Here is a 9,707-nt window from a genome sequence, read left to right as displayed (position 1 = left end):
AAGGACCTTATAGAATTCAGAAAGTTTCATCTAAAGGTGCCTACAAGTTAGAAAAGTTGGATGGGAGTGAGATCCCTAGAACTTGAATGCGGCCCAACTAAAGAAATGTTATATGTAGTATGTTTTTCTTTTTTGGCCTGCGTGCCTAACTAGATAGTCACAAACTATGTACTTTCATTTTTTGTAATTCGGCTTATGCCTTGTTAATGGAAATTTTCATTTAAGTCATTTACGACTTGTACTGTTATGTAATCCTTTACAGACATATAAAGAAGATCCTATAAACACTTATATTATGAAAATAAAAAAACTTCTTTATTTATACAAATGGGATTACAGGAAAGAAAGTTTGATTACAAGACAAAATCTATCTATGGCGCGACATTATCATGTCCCGCACTCTTGTCTTCCGCATCATCAGCATCTTCTTCATCTTCCTCACCGAGGTCAAGAAGAACTTTTAATTGCTCGATGTTGTCCTCCTTATCTGCAAGCTCAGATATCTGCTCCACCAAAGAAAATTTTAAAGAATCAAAATCCTTTGTCTTCTGGATGAGGACAGCATCAGTATCTTTGCCCGCCACAATGTATTCCTCAGGAAGCTTGGAGGTTGAACCAAACTTATAGCCTTCCTGGAAACCTAGCTGGCGGCCAGCTTGCTTCGAAGCTTTTAATAGGACAGCAACACAGTTCCCAAGTTCATCACTCGCCCGGAAGTCAGCGATGACCTGTTGGAATAAATATATATAAGTAACTTCAAACACTTAGATTATTCACAACAAAGAAAAAATACATACCTTGGGAATCCCTTCTGCCAACAACCACTTTTTGTCCGCCTTAGCCGGGCCAAGTTCCATCTTGTGGCCAGCACACTCTAAGGCCTGATCTCGGTTCTTGGCATTAAGGTCAGATAAGCGCTTGTCCTTGGCCGCCGATTCAGCTCGTACAGTATCCATTAATTTAGCATGTTCATCCAATTGCTTTTGGAGAACAACCCTGGCTTCCTCGGCGGCGGACCGAGCGACCTTCTCCGCTTCTAGAGCCTGGCGGTCCTCCCTGGCCTCATTTATAGCTTTAAGGGCATCTTCTTTGGCATCGGAAGCAGAGGCCGCCAACTCATCCCACTCTTCATTCATCGCCAACCAGTCCGGGTTATTTATTGACTGGTGGAGATCGTATTCGCCATATGATAAGAACTTGAGTTCAATAACTCTTGGCGAATACGACTTCGATGACACTCCTTCTCGGCGGGAGGAAGAATCTCCCGCAAATACTCGAAACATAGGTCCACGTCGTGGAACGTTGAGTCTCGACGTAGAGACCAACGCGGATGGTGTGGGATAGGATCTTCCTCCTGAGGAGCCGGAGAGGTTCGGGGACCATGAGCAAACATGCTCACACCTCCTTGGTCCCTGAAATGATGAACGTTGTATGAAGGTGACATACTAACGTGTTCAGCATTTTCAGTTTCCTTGTCCTTCAATGGAGAGTCATCAGCCACAAAGATTGGATCTTTGGCAGTGTCGGGAGGCGGAGATGGTGGCGGCGGAAGAGGAGTCAAACTCTTCAAACCTGAAGCACCTTCAGTAAGGTCATCCAGGTCCACTGAATAAACGTTACCAGCTGGTTAGAATTATATTTAACTTATATCAGTTAACAGATGTGACAAATATTTAACTTACCCAAGGAAGCGTCTTCCTTGTCAAGTTGGTTTAAACGCATTTCCAAAGCGGCGGCCTTCGCCCTCTTGGATTTTTTCTTCGAAGCAGCCTTGACGAGGTTAACCTTACGCTTACCAGCCGCTTTGGAGACGCCCGCATCACCTGCTCGATGAGTATCCTCTGGAATGACATCATCAGGCGCATGCCTTCCGCAGCAGTGTTAGCATCGTCGTGACCCATTGCCTGGCTAGTAGTATCCCTTAGGAGGGTAAGAACTGCAGTTGAATCCACAGCGTTAGTAGCATCAACTGGAAAAATTTCCTTCGCAGAATGACGACTCTTCGTTGGATGAAAAGAGTAAAATCACTCCGCTGGAAGTAATAGCAGTAATAGGTCGGGGTTGTAGAATGCCCTCACCTTTCTGAATGGACTCCTGAACATAGTCCTCACCTTTGGCGTACATCGCCTCGGAAACCACTGGTTCCGAGCGAAGCGCGGTAGGAAACAGGAAGTTAGAACTAGTGCGCTCTAAAAAGGGCACATCCCTTGGATCAATTGGGCGGCGCACCATCATTCCTCCTTCCTGGTCCAACAGAGTAACCAAGGCGGAACCCTCACCTGTACAAATAACAATAAAAGTCAAAGATCAGACATTTGTTTAAAAAGAGAGTAAGAGTGCTATTAGACTTACTCTTGTCAGTCTTCTCGTAGTAAGGTTTCAAATCAGGGAATGGCCATAAGCGGCTCATCTTTGCACTCACCATCGCCCCCTCATGGATAGGGCGCATGGGAGTTAGCGTGGTAGTCAGAGTCGTGAACCATGGCAGGCCCTCATGAGCGGATGCCGGAACTACAGGCATAACTTCTTCCGCCTTACGATGGACCATTGGGAAAGGGACAACGTCTTCCTTGATCCAGAAAACTTGGGCTTCCAGCCATGAAGGCTACGGATCCATTCCATACCTATGTCATTTTTCAGAACGGAAGCAAAACTGTACCATCCATCACGGAAGGTCATTTTGTAGAACACGGCAAACATGCCGACAGATGGCTCAAAATTTCGAACTTGACAACAGAATTTGAAGTGTCGAATCCTCAACATCCCAAAAGGATGAATCTGAGATATATGAATCCCATAAGTTGTCAAGATCGATTGGAGGAATTTTGTTACTGGAATTCGGAAGTTCCCGGTCGTAAAACGGTCCACGTACACGGCCATCTTCTTCGGCGGTGGATTGGTAGCAACAGAACCCTTCGCCGGTCGTTATGGCTCCCATTCAGATGCCAGACCGTATACGTTGACAACGTCATCAAAGTATTTCTCCTTGAGATATAAAACGACGCCATGAATGGTGGGTGTACCTTTTTTCTCTCAAGCCATTTAAACAAGATGAACAAAGAAATCTTAGAAAGTTAAAGTCTTAAATGTTTGAGAGAAAGAGAATTCGGAAGTGATAAGAGTTGAATGCAATCCACGAGTGGCTTATTTATACTCATCGCAATTAATGCGACTGATGGAATGCCATAAGAGAGAGAAATTGCGGATTGCCAGATGACTGACACGTCAGGCGGGAGATTCAAGAAAGTGTAAACGGGCTGTCAAGAGTGCCATACACGTCTAGTCAGTTGCCTCTAAGAAGTTCCTCTCTCCGCCACATCATCATGACTATCCAACTTGCAAGAGTTTCAAATTTCAAAAATATCTTCAAAAATGTTATCACATTCACAAATATAAAAATCGCAAAAGAATTTCTCAAAAGATTCCTTTCCATTATATCAGAAGACAATTACAAAATTCGTAGAAAGATAATTACAAAAATTTAGAAATCCAGTCTATCTTATTCTACGGATTTAAGTTGCTGTATCTTCCGGAGCCTTTGGTGAAGTGTCCTCGGAAGAGTCATCCTCAGACTCATAACCTAAATAGCTCTTCAACTGTTGCACGCCGTCATGGGCGGAAGCAAACTCCGGAAGCATATTCTAGAGCGGGAAGATCAGGTCATCATGTTCTTTAATCCTTATTGCACGCTCCTACTTGACATCAAGGCCATGAAGAGGATGATCCTTAAACGTGCGATTACTCTGAGCAAAGGCCACTCCTTCATGAAAACCTCTCACACGTCCAAGCGAGGAGGAGGCAGCCATCAGATTGGCAAAGCTGTCAGTTAACTCCGCACTTCCTTTGATGTCACGGACGACCTGTCAAAATAAAAACATAAGTCTTTAGTATCAACATGCGAGATGGAAAATAAGCATTAAAGTGGGAAAAACTTACAGCATCAACTCCCCGAGTAAGGAACCACTGATGGTCTCGCTCCGCGCGCTCAGCTCGCATCAGGAGTTCTTGAGTTTTCGTGATCACTTCCTCACGAGCTTGCAGGAGGGAGTCATAAGCAGCTTGAATTTCAGCGGCATTTTTGTCTCTAAGTTCAACTTGCTCCCTCTACAACTTCAGCTCCGCCTCAAGCTCTTGGATCCGAGTGCCTTGGAGGGTCACTTGATATTCCAAGGCCGAGATTTCTTCTTGAGCCCGGACCAAATCATATCTTTCTTTTTGAGCCTTTGCCCGGGCAGCCTCAAGAAGGGACATCTGCTTTTCACAGGCTTCCTTCCATCGACGAGCAGCGGTAGCGTTGCGATCCTGCTCACTCTTGGGGGCGTTTTCCGCGTCCGTTTGCTTCCACGGTGCTCCTCAGCTTCCTTTTTCGCAGCCTCAGTGGCTCGATAAGCGTCTCTTAGCTTCCCGTCCATGGTACGCCATTCATGTAAGACTTCCTGACTACCGGCTAAAGCATTAGCCAGATGATAAGACAAGTCTGTATGAAGGTCGTGGCGGGAAAGGTCACGCTGGTGCACCATTTCGGCCGGTGGCACGCAGTGCTTAACAAAACTCATGCAGACCCCGGGGTCAGTGAACCGGGATCCATTGGTAATATCCCATGGAGGGACAAACAAATCAAATTTATCTCCCAAGTTCGCGTCCTCATAGTAACGGGAACTTGAGGATTCAAGGCGAACCGGGATTGCGGATGATTGTTGTGGAGGAGGACGAGGAGGAGACTCGTTAATTTAGAAACCCTCTGCATTCACGGCGGGGTTGTCCTCCTTGCCACCAGTAGAACTTCCAGTTTGAAAAGATAGTCATAACGACTATCAGTTCCAGACCGGATGTTGGGCTCCTCAAATGTAGTATCAACCGGAGGAGTCGGTTGCCTTTCTTCTGTAGCCACCTCAACCAGAGGGGATTGTGGTCGATCTTCAGTAATCCTCTCTGAAAGAGGAGATGGTTGCTTATCAGTTTGGGGGTTGGAGTGGGCAACCTTTCAGACACATCGTCCGAAAAGATCAACGGATCTGCATAAAAAGCTACACTTAGCTAACACCCCAAATTAGTAAAGTAATTAAAGGGCAATACATACCTTCTATTGTATCAATGCGTTCGGCAAGACTGTACTGTGGCTTCCTGGGACGATGAGTTTTTCGTTTTTTCTTCGAAGGTCCCGCCTCAGTGTCAGCAGCCTTTGCGTCCGCTTGACTCGCTTGAAAAGCCAAGAAAGCCCTCTTCTTCTCCAACTTTGCCAATCAAGATGAGACAGAGGAAAGTTCAGGGGCATCCTCATCAGAGTCCCTCTCTTCTTGAGAAGTAGAAAACTCAGAAGCATCACCATCATCATCGCTTGACGATAAGATGGCGATCATCCCGTCAGAAGTAATGGCATTAAGCGGAGGAGGGTTTAGAACATACGCACCTGTTTGAAAGGTGGCGTCCGAAATGACAGGTTCAGCCCGCACCTTCTTTGGAAAAAGAAATCGAGACTTGGTCTTCTCATGGATGGGTTGGTCCCCCCGCATCACGAATGCTCTTACGGACACAACCCCTATCCTCAAAGAGAAAGTTAAGCATAGAACTCCGGCCTGAAAGGATAGAAAATCAGTCATAAAAAGATTCAAGGAAGAGAAAAGGCAATAAAGACAAGCTATGTTCATTCAGATCAACGAAAATAGGTTCCATAAATTCCGAGGGCCACAAGCGGCTCATGCCTGCCCATACTAGGGCTTCCTCAGGCAACGCCCGTATAGGTGTTGGCTCCGCAATAAGAGCGCGATACCAGTCACGACCTTCGTGAGCGGCCGTGACAACGTCCGGAAGAGCGCTATTAACTGGGCGACGGACCATGGCAACAGGTACCACGTCCTCAGAGATCCAGAAAAACTTATTATGCTAGTTGGCGGATCCCTTCTCGACTTCGTAGCCAAGACTCCTATCGGAAAAGCCTTGACACGTAAACCAACCGTCACGGTTGGCAAGACGGTAAAAAATTGGAAATCGGTCAATATGTGGTACCATGTCACGTGCTATACATACAAATTCGTAGTGACGAATTCGCATTACAGCACGCGGGTGCAGTTGGGATAGATAAATCCCATAGGCAGTTAGCACCTTCATGAAAAATTTTGTTATGGGAAGACGGAAATTCCCATAAACAAAATAGTCAGAGTAGACGGCCATTTTGCCAGGCGGTGGTAGACTGGCTACAGAACCCGGAGAAGGAAATTCCAGCTCCCACTCCGGTGGAATGCCATAAGTCTCCAGCAGTTTCTCGTACTCAGAATAATTCCACGAGACTTCGATTTCGTCAACTTCAGTCTGAACGTTCGACATTATAGTGAAATTCAGTAAGATAGAAAGAAGATATCTGTGAAGTTCAAAGAAAAACAAGAATATAATCAGAAATCAAAGTCGATCAAACTTCGAATAGAAGATATCTCCTACTATTTATACCCATCGCAATTAATGCGATGGGATATGAACAGTGGAGAGTGAAAGTCATCACCTAATCAACAAATGCCACGTAACGCGGAAACTTCGAAAAAGAGAAAAAGTTGCACAGTCGGGTACAGTGACAGCCGTCAAAAAACGTTCCATCACCGTTTCACGCGCCTGCGAGTGGTCAACTTGTCCTTTTTTCATGATTATCTACACCAACAGAAGATATTTTCTACCTAACTTCAAAATTCAAAAACCCCCAACATACATTAAGTCCAGAATTTCACCCGCATAAAGACTTCACACGGAAGAAACACTGGACTGGGGGGAACTTATAGAGGTAGGGTACCAAAAAGACTCAAATACCCTTAAGTACCACCCGCGAGTCGTAGAGGAGCTCCTCACATAACACCCGTGGGACATATGGATCACCCGCATATCACGGTAGAAGAAGAACGTCCTCGTACCATACGCGGAAGCATCCTGGCAGCCTCAGAAGTCATCCGCAGGACATGACGTTTGCCCGCCAAAATGACCGGAAGGCAATTCCAACGGGACAGCTGGCACCAATTAACTACCTTCTAGAAGAATGTCCACGATTGTTACTTGAAGAATACGTGACTTATTTACCAATGAACAAAGGACACCTGGCCAGGTTGTTATAACCGTGCACATGGCCAGGGTGCAATCTGTCCTATCATAAGGTGACGCGTGTCCAGGTTGTTATACCCATTCACATGGGATGTATAGCTCAACCTATCACAGAAGGACACACGTCCATGTAGTTATCAAGGCCTTCTAGAAGAGGACAGCTGGCCCAATCATCTTCCTAATCCTTCGGCTATAAATACCTCATCAAACCATATGAGGTATTAATTCACTCACAATCATTCTGACTCACATATACTCTGACTACACTTAGTCTACTTAGTTTTCAGTACTTTCTCCTTTACGAACGTTACTGATTCCCACGCCGAAGGGTGGTTACAGGAAGATCCCCTCTCTTGTCCTTCATGTAACGAGACTCACGGTGCCTGTTTTGCAGGTTCCGGTCACTGGACTTTGGGAAGTTGTACTCATACCGTGTTTGTAGTTATCGTATTTTACCCTGTGGACTCATTGGATCCAGGACCCATACCCGGGGAACGGATCCGTGTTTCTTCATTCACCACATGCCATCATTCCGATGGTGATAAATCTCTCGTCAATGTCCTGAACTAGCATTATGGAATGAAACTTATATCAGCGTGACATCACTCTTTTGCTCTCCTCTCTCATAGAGAAATCAACAGCCAAAGTCCTTGGTCTCATCTTTGGTTCACCATGCTTCCTTGCTAACATAAGAAGCTATGCATTATTGTAAAATGATTGTAAAAATTTTAAAAAGGTTACTGTTTAGAATATTTAATTTGTTTTTTAACTAGTCGTTTGAAAAATGAGGATAATATCCGTTAGCAGGGGCGCATCTCTTTGGTGACCCGTTGTGCCCCCAGTCATTGTCGTTTTTTTCCGTTATATGGTAAATTTCGCGATTTATTATGAAAACTAATATAGGTATTGAGCGCGGTCACCCCGATGTATTTATCCAAAATTCTACCGGTCACCACTGATTTTTTTTAAATATAATACCCCAACGTTTGATATTTTTTATAAAACCTTGCAATTTTATAAGCAAAAGTTATGAAATAACAGTCGAATAGTAAAAATCTTTGTTTTTATAAAACTCAAAATTGAGGGGGCTCTTTGTAAAAATTAAAGTTGTTTCAACAAAAAATTAAAAAAAGGACGGGATTGGATTTTGGAATAAAAACCTGCGCCCCTCTCCTTTTGTTGTTCCTACCGCCGTCCACCACAACCCACAGTCACCCGTCGTCCACCACTTACCGCCGGCGCCTGTTGCTTAGCCTTGTCAACAAGGAAATAGTTCATCTTTGTGTTGCTGTTAAACATTGTATTGCATTTATATTTATTAATGTTCAAGGATTATAAAATTAGGGTTTGTAATTGTGGAATTGGGGATTTGGGGAAATTAATCAACTAAGCTTGGAACTTGTATTGTATGGTGAAATTTTACTTTTACTCACCCTATTGAATCTTCTTAATTAGGTGAATCACGAAAAAGCAAGATATTATTTATTCTTTAAAAAAACGATGATGAACAAATGACTAAACGTCACAGAGCTTCAACTAGTGAGCCGGTTAATTCTGAAGCTCCACAACAACCACAATCAAATACTAATGAAGTGGATCTTAACCAAGTAAATCAACAAGAAAATCATGGTGATTCGGAATCTCCACAACCACAATCAAATGCTAATGAAATGGATCCTAAACAATTAGAAAGATACCCGGCTAAACGAAAACCAATGTGGGAGCATCTGGTAAATTTAAGGGAACAAGTAAGACGAGCTTATATTTCTTTAAGACCTTACAAAATACAAATTAAAGAGAACAAAAACAATGGTGTAACATCTCTAAAATTTTGGACTGATTATGTCAATTATGAAAGTTAAAGGACCAAAAATGAAAATTAGGATTTTGAGACCCTTCGTGTTACGCGAAGTGATTAGTAGGAAATACTTCGCGAAACGCTAAGGACAAAACACGGAAATCGAGCAAAGTGTTAATTCGCGCTACGCGATGGAAACACCAACTTCTACTTCACGCTACGTGAAGTGACCAAACCTTATCCTGACACATTTTGACACGTGGAAACACGTCATAGGATGTGTCACAACGTGGTGGAATGTGCAAGCCTAGTGGATGACAAAACAGACCTATATGCCTACTCCGCGCGACGCGAACAGATGCTTTGAGCTACGCGAAGGACAAGAGATATCAAAGGAGGTTACTTTGTCCTTTGTGCTACGCGAACGGACATGATTAAAGACCTTCGTGCGACACGAAGGAGCACTATTTTTGCCTATAAATTAGGTGGCTATGGGATGAAGTCTCATTTATTCCTTGCACTTCAATTACATACATTTAACATCGTAAAGCGTTCCACGATCCTGACGTCTCGATGCGTTCATTTCTCGAAGTACGTGCAAAGAGTATAAGTGTTGTTCGTTGGATTTCTCGATGACTCGACAACAAGTAGAAGTGTTTCTCACGTCAAGCCTAAGCATCTCTTATAAACTAGTCATTCAAGTTAGAGGTTCTGCCTGATGATTTTACTATGTCTAAGACCCTAGTCGAGGGTATAGTCTATACCTTGAGTATTTTATAAGTGAAATATAGTTTTCATAAGACAAGGGTACAGATAAAATATTATTCTT

The sequence above is a fragment of the Bidens hawaiensis genome, unplaced genomic scaffold (assembly GCF_021521415.1).
Source record: "Bidens hawaiensis isolate Kalapana, Puna unplaced genomic scaffold, B.hawaiensis_p1.1 tig00017344_1, whole genome shotgun sequence".
Classification (NCBI taxonomy): Eukaryota; Viridiplantae; Streptophyta; class Magnoliopsida; order Asterales; family Asteraceae; genus Bidens; species Bidens hawaiensis.
The sequence above is the reverse complement of the archived record's forward strand: the minus strand, read 5'-3'. Positions refer to the sequence as shown.